This window comes from Myotis yumanensis, unplaced genomic scaffold (genome assembly GCF_028538775.1).
Source record: "Myotis yumanensis isolate MYYU_CA2020_CCGP unplaced genomic scaffold, mMyoYum1.0.hap1 SCAF_10, whole genome shotgun sequence".
Taxonomy (NCBI): Eukaryota; Metazoa; Chordata; class Mammalia; order Chiroptera; family Vespertilionidae; genus Myotis; species Myotis yumanensis.
This window is the reverse complement of record NW_027223761.1, coordinates 43,871,117-43,882,053: the sequence shown is the minus strand read 5'-3', so window position 1 is coordinate 43,882,053 and position 10,937 is coordinate 43,871,117. Positions and strand designations below refer to the sequence as shown.

Sequence of the window (10,937 nt, the reverse complement as noted above, 5' to 3'; positions counted from 1 at the left end):
TTAATTTTAAAAAGTAATAGCGCTGGGTCAAGAATCCTGTCCTTTTCACATTAGGACTCGAGTTTCGTCCTTGGGTTTGCAGGGAGGCCGGGAGGAAGCGGCTGCCTCGGTTTTGTGAGACAGTGGCCGCGGGGACGGCGAGAGCGCAGTCTCCCCGGTGACCTCATCCACTCAGGCCTGTCCTCCGCCGGCCGGCGCATTCCTTTCCTTTTTCTTCTCCTTCCCCTCCTTTTCTTAACATGGAGGCAGGACTGGGAACTGCATTTGCCAGCATTTCGCAGGGACCGGAGAAGGAAGGCTGGAGGCTGTGGCGCATGCTGGAAGATGTAGTCCAGCGGGCAAGACGGCGGCGTGTGTGCGCGCGTGTGTGTGTGCGCGCGCCTAAAGAAGTTGGAGATACTGAGAACATCGCCACCCGGGGACGGGGCCGCGGGGCGCTCCAACTACTCTCGCCTGCGGCCTCTGGGTCTACAAAAGCCGCCGCCGATGCTGGGCTTTATCCCATTGTGCAGGACCCCGGAGGGCGCGGCCCCTCGGCGCGGGGCGCGGGGAGCGGGGCGGCCGGCGCAGGCCGCGCGTGGCCGGCGCGAGGCATGCCGGGAGTTGTGGTCCCCGCTCTCGCCGCGGCTGTGGGACGTGTGGCGGCGCTGCGCCGCGCCGGCTCCTCCTTCCCCGCCCTTCTTATAGGTCCCCCGCGCCCCCCCCTTCGCCTCCTCCTCCCTCGCCCGCAGCGGAGCGTCCCCTCCCCCACCCGTCGGGCTTCTCGGCAGCTACTGCAGAGGCTTCAGAGCCGAGTCGCGGAGGAGGAGGAGGCTCCCGGTCCCTGCGCGCCATCCGCCACCTTACTGGACACAGGCGAGGGAGCGAGAGCGTCGCCTCCGTAGCCTCCGGAGAAGACAAGGGCATCGTCGCCTCAGCCGCCGCCGCCGCCGTTTTCGCCTGCAGCGGCTCGCCGGTGAGGAGACGACCCCCCCCCCCCCTCCCCGGTCCGCTCTCCGGGAGCCTGGGCCGGTGGTGCTGGGGAGAATGGGAGCGGGGGCTGCGGAGCGCGGGCTGGGGGAAGGGGCCGAGGTCGCGATGGAACGGCGGGCCGGCGGGGAGACTTGTCCGGGCGCGGGCTGGGGCCGGGGGTGGGGTGAGGGTGGGACCCACGCAGGGTATTTTTTGTGTTTTTTTTTGGGGGGGGGGGGCGACAGGGGAAGAGGACTTTGAGTGGGGAATAGCTGGACCCGGAACCCCGGAGCGTGGGGCTGGGTGGAATCTGGGGTGGTTTGGGGCGAGCTGGATGATGAGACCGGAGCGGGGTGGCTTTTCGTGGGGGAGGGGACCGGAGGAGGGGGGAGGATTTGGGATCCGAGCAATTGACAGTTTGGGATCCGACCTGGAGTGTGGGGTGGGGGGTCCTTGCGAGAGCGTGGGATGGCAGGGTGGGCGAGGACCCTCGCGGGGTGTTCGTGCGGGCGGGCGGAATTCGGGGTGGACCCCGGGCAGGCCGAGAGGGGTGGTGGGGGCTGGGGGTGGGGGGCTTGGCACGGGTTGAGACCTGGGCTTGAAGTCGGCGTTTGCCATCTAGGGGTGATGGAATTTGTGGAGACTTAATGAATGGCGTGGGCTCGGAGAGCAGAGGAGGCAGCATTTGGGGTTTTCCTGGGGAATGTTTATGGAGGTTGCAGCAGGAGCTGGTGGGGATAGGACTTTCAATGAGGGGAGTGTGCCGGTGAGCTGGCAGGAGGGGGGTCCGTTAGAAATGAGGCCCCCAGTGGGCGGGCCGGGATTGACATTGGGCGGGGGCACCGCGGGCTGGGATTTAGGGTGAGCTTAGAACCACCGGAAGGGGCATTGGTGGGGGCTCTTCGGGTGCAGGGTCGAGGCAGAGGGCACCGCAGACGCCGCTGAGCCGGATGGACCCCCTGAAAGAACAGGGGCAGGTGGTGAGCGAGGTTGGGGGATGGTCCCTTGAGGAACGTGTCCCTTGGTCAAGGTGGCCGAGGGATGGTCTGAGATGAGCTGGCGGGACAGGAGAGGGGGCTGTGAGGGTGCGGTGGCGGAGGGCTTCCTTAGGGAGTGGAGGCACGGGGTTGGCGTGGATGGGGCAGAGCGGAGGGAGAGGGGCAGTGAACGGTGCTGGAAAGAGGTGGTTTGGATGAAAAGGCAGGATTCGGATGTCCTCCCAGCGACAGAAGAGGGTTAAGGGTTGGGCTTACATGGACAGCTTTGGAGGCTGTGGTTTGGAGAGAGACAGTCATCAGAGGGGACTTTGTAGGGGAGAGAGAAGGCACATTAAAGATTCTCTTTCCTGGAAGACGTCTTAAGCTGTTAAATCTTTTTATTTTTATTTTTTTCATTTATGTTGGTATCATATTTGGAAGTAAATCGGCCCAAAGGGTGAAGTTGAGAGGGGCTTCGGTTAGGGTAGAATTAAGAGGGCGAGAGTGTGTCCTATTACAGGCATACACCTTGGAGATGGTGCAGTTCGGATCCAGACCTCTGTGATAAACGAGAATTGCGATCAAGCGAGTTGCGGTCTTATTGCTGGTGGAAGGTCTTGCCTTAAATTTGTAAAAACTGCAACACCTGTGAATGGCAATAAAGCAAAGTGCAGTAAAATGAGGTATATCTGTGTTCATATAACAAGAAGGTTAGGAGAAAAAACCCAATCCCAAATAAAAGGTGGAGAAGATAAAGATGGAATGTGACAGGTATCTTTCTATAAGATGTCTCTGCTGTCTCCTCTCCGCCCTCCCCCATGGTGCATTAAAAATTAGTCCTGGAATTTGGAATTAAATAGATTTGATGGGCTTGAGGTAGCATTCTTTGCTTGAGAACTGGTGAATGAGATTGAAAAATATGAGGCTAAATTTATTTCCCAGTCAGGGAGTGTGCATGTATGCAGAAAGAGCTTAGGCCTTTTTTTCTTCTTAAAATTGATTGCTTGAAGACTCCATTTATTGGTGTCCTGGTTTGCAAGGCAATTAGGCCCATCATTGTATTGCAGGCTAATAATCCTGAGATGAATCTTGGCACCACTGCTTTATGTAAACAGAGAGGACAGAAAATATGGAAATGTCATAAATATTCATTGGTAAGATGGTTTGGTATTAATGGAGTTTTTCATTTGATTCTCTTCTGACATTACTTGATAAGATTTATAATAATTGGACTATATTCCTATAGATTGAATTTTCTTCTGAAGGAATTCAGGTGGTAAGAATTCTATCAGATATGGATAAATCATGTAGAATTTTATTTTTTAAGAGATGGCTTTGATGTAGACACATTACAATAACTACAGAAACAATATCTCCAATTTTATTTAAAGCTTACTAGTATGTTTATTTTCATGGCAGAATGGTGATGCTGGGAAGTAGAGAGGGATGTGCATGGAAGAAACATCTTTAGGGAAACAGTTTTCTGGGCTTAATTGCATCAACTATGATATGTTTAAAGAAGTGGCTGTTGATTTTAGAGCTCAAACTGAGAAAAAAATGGGGAAGGATGTAAAAAGACTAAAATTGGCACCAACAAATCAAAATCATTCTTTTTTGTTTAAGCCTCAGAGTTCGGCTCACAAGCGAATCATTTTCCTTGCCTTTCACAGTTGAGCATATTAAAATACCCAATATTTAGGATGCTTTTCTTTTCTTTTTTTTTTCTGTAGTTCCATAATGAGTAGAATGATGGAAGGTTAGATTTAATCCTTAGAATGAAAGTGTTTTTTTTTTTTTTTTTTAATGAGGAAGCTTTATTACAATAAAAATCAGGTTTGAGCAATTACCTGCTCATTTGATGAGAGTGTAATTGAATTAATGCAATCTTTTCTCCTCATAAGTTCACTTTGGGATACTGACATTGCTTTTGTGGATCTGTGAGCTTGATGTAGAGGTGGGATATTTATAAAGCCCTAGCTTTTGAAAGCTCTAAATGAAAAGTAATCACCTGGGAGAAATATCTTGGTGGATTACCATCCCGTTCCCCCAACTGTGGTCACCTGTGCTGTAGAAATGTATGTAAAGTGTTTTAGTATCTTTACCTCATTTTGTTAATCTTCACCTGAGGTTATTTCCTCCCCCCCATTGCTTTTCAGAGAGAGTGGATGGGAAGTAGGGAGGGGAGAGAGAGAAAGAGAGAGACACATGGACTGGTTGCCTCCCGCACAAGACCCTTGGGTGCACAGACCAATGCTCTGACTACTGAGCAACACCGGCCAGGGCTCTTCACCTCATTTGGTTCTTCCAGTATTCTGGTGTGAAAGGGAGAGCAGAAGGAGGTATTAATAGACAGGTACTTTGGTAGAATGAGTAGCCTGTAAATTTAGGGGTCAAGAGTCCTGGGTTCAAATCCCCATTTTAGAATTTGATAGCTGAGTGATTTCAGTAGTCATTAAAAAACTTTCATACTTAGTGGTAAAGGTTATACAACATTGTGAATATGCTTACTTCTACTGAATTGTACACTCAAATATGGTTAAAATGGTTTTTAAAAAAACTTTCATACTTCATAAAGCTGTCAAGGGGAACAAATCAGTTCATGTCCTGAAATAACTTTATGTCCTGAAAACACTGTGTATATATGAAATATTTGCTCAGTATTTATTTACTTATTGCCTGCTCAGTGCCAGGGGAAATGAAAATGAACAAAAAACAGCTTTCAGTGTAGTGGGAGAGACAGACGATTTAAATATAGTGGGAGAAGTGAGGCAAAACTAATGTGGTCGTGAAGAGTGTGGATTCTGAGGTCTGTCCACCATTTATTAGTTGTATGACCTTGGGCACAATGGTCTCATCTGTAAAGTAGGCATGAGAGACCTAATCTCATAAAGTTGTTTTTTTTTTGACGATTGAACAGAATAATCTATGGAAAGCATTTAACACAGTGTGTTATATAGTACACATTAAAAAATATTAGTAATTGCCATTTTTACATAGGAAGACTAGAATGTGAATAGCCTTGTATGTCCTCACATTGAGTTCTTAGTATTATGTTCTATTTATTAAGGAGGTATTACTTGGTATTATCATTTCATTCATAGTTCACCTACATGTTTGCATGTTTGTACTGTAGTCTAGGAACTTGAAACAGTAAAGTGCTGAACATATGATAGCTGTTAGCTTCTTCATGGAGAAAAAACTCCTCTGAGAGGTTAAATGACTTGCTTAAGGTTATAGTCAGCAAGTGGAAGAGTCTGGGTTACATTCCCCAAATTCTGATTCTTTAGCCCTGTTTAGTCTTCTTTTTTAAATCGTGAAACAAGCCATATGTATAAAAGTGCATATAACATACATTTTCAACTTAACAAATGATAAATTGAAGGCCTGTTTTTGTTACCAGCTTAACAAAAGGGAGATTCCTAGTACCTTTAAAGCCTCTTGCAATTTCCTGCTTGATGGAGTCTCCCTCTCTCTTCTCCCTCAGAAGTAACTAGTTTCCTGAATTTTGTGTAAACTATTCCCTGCTTTTCTTTATAGTTTTACCAAACAAATACATGTCATAAAAAATATATTTTTTACCTTAGCATTTTTATGTAAATAGAATTATAGTGTAAATATTCTTTTGTGACTTGCTTTATTCTTATTATTTTTTAACTTTAAAAGAACTTTATTTCTTCCATTATTAAAATAACATATGCTCATGGTAGAAATTGGAAATTACAAAAAAGTAAAAGGGAGCAAAATTATTGTCTGTAATCCCATTATCCAGCAACAATTCTTAATTCAGATGTAGGAAGCCAGTTTGCGTTTATGGATGATTAGGTTATCCAGGTATGGATCAGTCATACTTGGAAATATGAATCGGAGGGAGTAGTAGCAGCCTTTGTGAGCTGTGAAAGAGCAGGAGTTCTCATTGGCAGGAGTTCTTTATTTGCTAGAGACTAATTCTTTGTTATACCATTTTAGAGTTTCACATCATGTTTTCATAAGTCTTTTGGTCAGAATTTTTGTGCATCTTTCTTTTTGCAGAAAAATAGTCTGGTACTTTGATTATTGCCTGATTGTGCAGGAGGGTCTGTTATCTGCTGTACAGAGTACCATGAATAGGATACATAGTATACATATCAGTTATACATATCAGAAGCTTGGCAACCTAAACACCAAGAATTTCTTTTGTCTCAGACAGTGGTTTTCAACGTTCCTAATGTTGTAGTGACCCCCAATCATAAAATTATTCTCGTTGCTACTTCATAACTGTAATTTTGCTACTGTTATGAATCGTAATGTAAATATCTGATATGCAGGATGTATTTTCATTGTTACAAATTGAACATAATTAAAGCATAGTGATCACAAAACAATATGTAATTATATATTCAATATGTGTTTTCCGATTGTCTTAGGCGACCCCTATGAAAGGGTCGTTCAACTCCCAAAGGGGTCACGACCCAAAGGTTGAGAACTGCTGGTCTAAGAGTTTTGAAATCCAAATTCATTTTCTGTTGGAGCTTCAGTTTACTTATCTGTAAAATCAGGCTCAGATGAGATAAATGTGAAAATACATCTTAAACTGTAAAGGACTATATAAATGGTAGTTGGGTTTTTTCCCCCTCCTACTTTATAAAACAAATGAGGAGGGCACCCCACACAAAGGTAAGAAGCCTGACATATTTGGTTTATTGCCTTTCTAAAGGGTTTTGCCAGTGGAGGAGGGAGTACATGGTCAGTTCACAGTTTCTCCCTTGAAACTTGAAGATTGTTGGATATAGTGGGATGGAGAAGGTGCTAAAGGACTTTCTCCTAAGGAATTTATGGGACCTGTTTCCACATTAATTGTATTGACTAGCTCAAAATGAAGCTATTGAAGTGGAGAATGCAGTATTTAAACAAATATAGTCATTTCCTTGTTAGTTTTTTTTTTTTTTACCTGTACCTTATTACAGAGACAGAGTAAAGTGAGAGAAAATATTTGTGCATATGTAGAAGGAAGATAATATTCCATTTTTGGGTTGTTGTGTGGATTAAAGAGACAAGAACAAAGAACCTGGAACATTGACTGGTGCATACATTGTTTGTACTTAATATGGTAGTTACAATTATTATTTTTATTTTACTTATGAATTGTTTAGAGCTAATTTTTCCTTCAGGATATTTTTTTTGTTAGTATTTTCCTGGGATACATCTCCCCTTGCTCATTTTACATTTGTATTATAATTTTATTTTAATATTATCATAAGTAAAGCAAAACAAAGAACATAAATCCATAACAGCAGTGCAGTCCAAGGCTAAGGAGTTAGTAGTCTTAGATGTGACAGATATGTCTAAGACATCTATTCAACAAATATCTATTGAGTGATTATTAGATAATAGGGAGTGCTGGGAGTATGGGATACAAAAATTAAAATTCCCTGCTCTTAAGGAGCTTGTAGTTTATAGTCAATCTAGTGGGGAGACAGACATTTCACATAATTGTAGGATAGTGTGATATATGCTGCAGTGGGAGTGTGGACAAGAGGCATGGAGAGAATGGAGATTGGCATGGCCTGATCTGCTTGGGGGAGCAGGAAAGAGAGTTGCTTGAAAGAGTTAATGCTTGAGTTGAGATCTGAAGGGTATGTGGATATGCTAGGGAAGGAGAGGTTAAGAATGGTTCAGGTTGTCAACAACAGTCTTCCTTGATTGTTCCCTTCCAGTGTTTTTGTTGGCCTTGGTTTGTACCTGTTTTTAAAGGCCTTCTAGCATGTACACCTACTATAAAAACCAAATAAGCAAGTATCTAAATACGCTGTGCTGTCATGCTTTTATTCTTTCCATATGTTGTGCCTTGCACCTGGAGAGCCTGGTCCCTGCTGAATTCCTGAATCTTTACTTTGTCTGTTAGATGAAATGTATTAATGAACATATTTCATGCTTTTTGCCCTTTTCAGTTTGTTGTTTAGCAGGAAGAGATTTTCGAAGCAGAAATTTAAGAAGAGATCTTTATTAATTCTGCTTTCTCAGTTAATGTTGATATTTCTTCGCTCATTGGACTTTTTAAGATTCTTTCCTTCAGTAGTCTTGCCCACTCTATTTGCTTTTTCTGCTAGCTATATACTGATGACTCTCAAATTTCTGTCTCCAGCTCAGAGCTATCTCCTGAAGTCCAGACATGCATATTTCACTAGCTACTGGCCTCCATATGCATCTATTTCAATGATTCTCAAATCCAGTAGGTGCAAAAGAGAACTCATTTTCCCCATCTACTTATTCTGACGTCTCCTATTTTGTACCCCCTCCCACACAGAAAGTAAGAATCACCTCTTTCTGTAGATTTGTCCTAACTTAAAGGTACAACTATTCATCCAGTCATTCAAGATGTGAATCTGTGCCATTAGTCTTCTCTTCTCCCTTCTCTCTTGTACTCAAAAATAAATCCATGTAAATATTTCTGCAATTCATCTCCCCTTTCCTATTATTACCAACTTCGTTCAGACTCTAACCTCACTGGACATGTATACTAGCCTCCTAACTGGTTTCTGTATCACCCATATAGTAAACCCATAGTCTACATAGCAGCCAGAACATCTCTACCCAACCATGTATAAATGTCTATGTCATTCCCCTCCTTAAATTCCTTCATTGGCTTTGAAATCTTAAGTTCCTTGCCATGACATGTTAGTTCTTCTGTGGCCTGTCTCTATGTACTCCTTCTGCCTGATCTCCCATTACTGGTAGTACTACGCAGCATGTAGTTGCTACAGATATCTTGCAGTTTCACACCTTTGCTCATGCTGTTTTTCCTTTTATTCATCCTTCTGGGTTGAGTGCATCTCTTCTAAGAAACCTTTCAGAACTTTTAAGGTTGTCATAAGTGTCCCCATTTTGTTCACAGTGAGCATCCAGTGCATGTCTGTGTTATAGTACTTGCTCTGTATTAGAAAAATTAACTGTTTACTCCTTCACTTTATTTTATTTTTATTTTTTTAAAAAAATATATTTTATTGATTTTTCACAGAGAGGAAGGGAAGGGGATAGAGAGTTAGAAACATCGATGAGAGAGAAACATCGATCAGTTGCCTCCTGCACACTCCCCACTGGGGATGTGCCCGCAACCAAGGTACATGCCCTTGGCCGGAATCGAACCCGGGACCCTTTACTCCTTCACTTTAACTATAAGTTTCTTGGGGGTAGGGACAGTGTCCTAGTCACCTTTATAGTCCTAACTTCTCCTGGAGGGTGCCTTGTGAATGATTAGCTTTTGAACTGAACTTCGTAAGGATAGATGACAAAATAGTAGTATGGTATTCTAATAAGGAGTAAGGTGATATGTGTTTTTCTAGATATAGATTTTTATTTAATTTAGAATGGAATTTAGAATTTAATTGGATTGATAAAGGCTTTGATAATGATGATGTTGTATAACACAAGGTTCAAAAGTAGAAGACAGCAAGATGGTATGCTCAGGGTTTGGCAAATGCTTTCTGTGAAAAAACATTTTAGGCTTTGCAGGCCACATACAGTCTCTGTTATTTATTAATTTTTTCTCTCTTCATCTCCCCCCCCTTCCCCTCCTCCTTATGTTTTATTTTTAGCTCATAGGCCATTCAAAAACAGGCCATGGGTATGCCATAGCTTGACAGTCTCTGGTATGTTATCAGAATTCAAACTTGAAATTGTAGAATATTGATAAGCAAAGAGACTAAAGCAAGTTTATATTTCTTGTTTTATTTATTATAAAATTTAGTTCCTCTGGCAGTTAGGCATATCTTTAGTATTGAGAACAATTGCACAGAGTATTTTTTGTCAAACTGCTCTGTTTATGTAAAAGTTTAACATTTTTTTAAAAAGGGCTATTGAGCCTGGCCAGTGTTGCTCAGTGGTTGAACACACACCTATGAACCAGGAGGTCATGTTTTGATTCCCGGTGAGGGCACGTGCTTGGGTTGGGTTTCGGGCTCGATCCCCAGTGCGGGGCATGGAGGAGTCAGCTGATTGATGATTCTCTCTCATCATTGATGTTTCTATCTCTCCCTTTCTCTCCTTTCCTCTCCCTTCCTCTCTGAAATTAAAAAAAAAATTTTTTTTTAAAAAGGGCCTTTGGCCGAAACTGGTTTGGCTCAGTGGATAGAGCGTCGGCCTGCGGACTGAAGGGTCCCAGGTTCGATTCCAGTCAAGGGCATGTACCTGGGTTGCGGGCACATCCCCAGTGGGAGATGTGCAGGAGGCAGCTGATCGATGTTTCTCTCTCATCGATGTTTCTAACTCTCTCTCTCCCTTCCTCTCTGTAAAAAATCAATAAAATATATATTTAAAAAAAAAGGGCCTTTGATCTCTGTATGAAGGTGCTTAGTTTATAAACCTGCAACACAACTTTCCCTCCTCCCTCCATTTAGGCAGGTATCTGGGTCCTTTCAGAATATGCCTGCTTTTCTGATGATATAGACTGCACCTTTTATTAAATACAGACATTTTGAAGGAATACTGGGATGATATGTTTTTCACAGTAAACATCAATCCCTGGTTGAATTGATGTTATGATCTTGATTTGCCTTCTGATCATGTCCTTCAATCTTGACAGTTTCTGCTGATGCTTATATTTTCTAGCTTCTTTTATTGTTTTTTTACATATCCTAGTTTTTCTGATGTGTTCTTTTATTTTGAGTTGATAGCAGAAATCCTTATCTGTATATATATAGTTATACTATACTTCTGCAAATAAAATTATACCATTTTATTTGATCTACAGAGTACAAGTTTGTCATGTTGCATTATTTTCATGTTAAGGATGAAGTAATCAAGACTCAAGAGGATAATTTGTCTAAGGCCTTAGGATTAGTAGAGGATGAGGATGGAAAGACAAAGGGGCATACTATTTGAATGATGGGATATATGCGGGTTGCTTTTACTGTCTTTTATAATTTGATTTTCACGTTTACAATATAGGGCATTGTGCCCATTTTACAGAAGAGGAAACTGAAGCAACTGAGGCCTATAGGGATTGAGTAGTTTGCATTTGGCTACATAGCTAGA

The 10,937-nt window shown here is 42.8% G+C and overlaps 1 protein-coding gene across 4 annotated transcripts in view; it reads left to right on the top strand.

Moving 5' to 3' along the window:
• Nucleotides 1-733: 733 nt before the first annotated feature.
• Nucleotides 734-10,937, top strand: part of FAM168A (family with sequence similarity 168 member A) — a 176,956-nt gene continuing 166,752 nt past the window's right edge. For 3 of the 4 annotated variants that reach the window (XM_070425594.1, XM_070425593.1, XM_070425591.1), the window contains exon 1: nucleotides 734-955. The gene's annotated coding sequence lies outside the window, so the exon portion shown is untranslated. The remainder of the gene's footprint in view (nucleotides 956-10,937) is intronic. The other variant, XM_070425592.1, reaches the window with a different exon arrangement.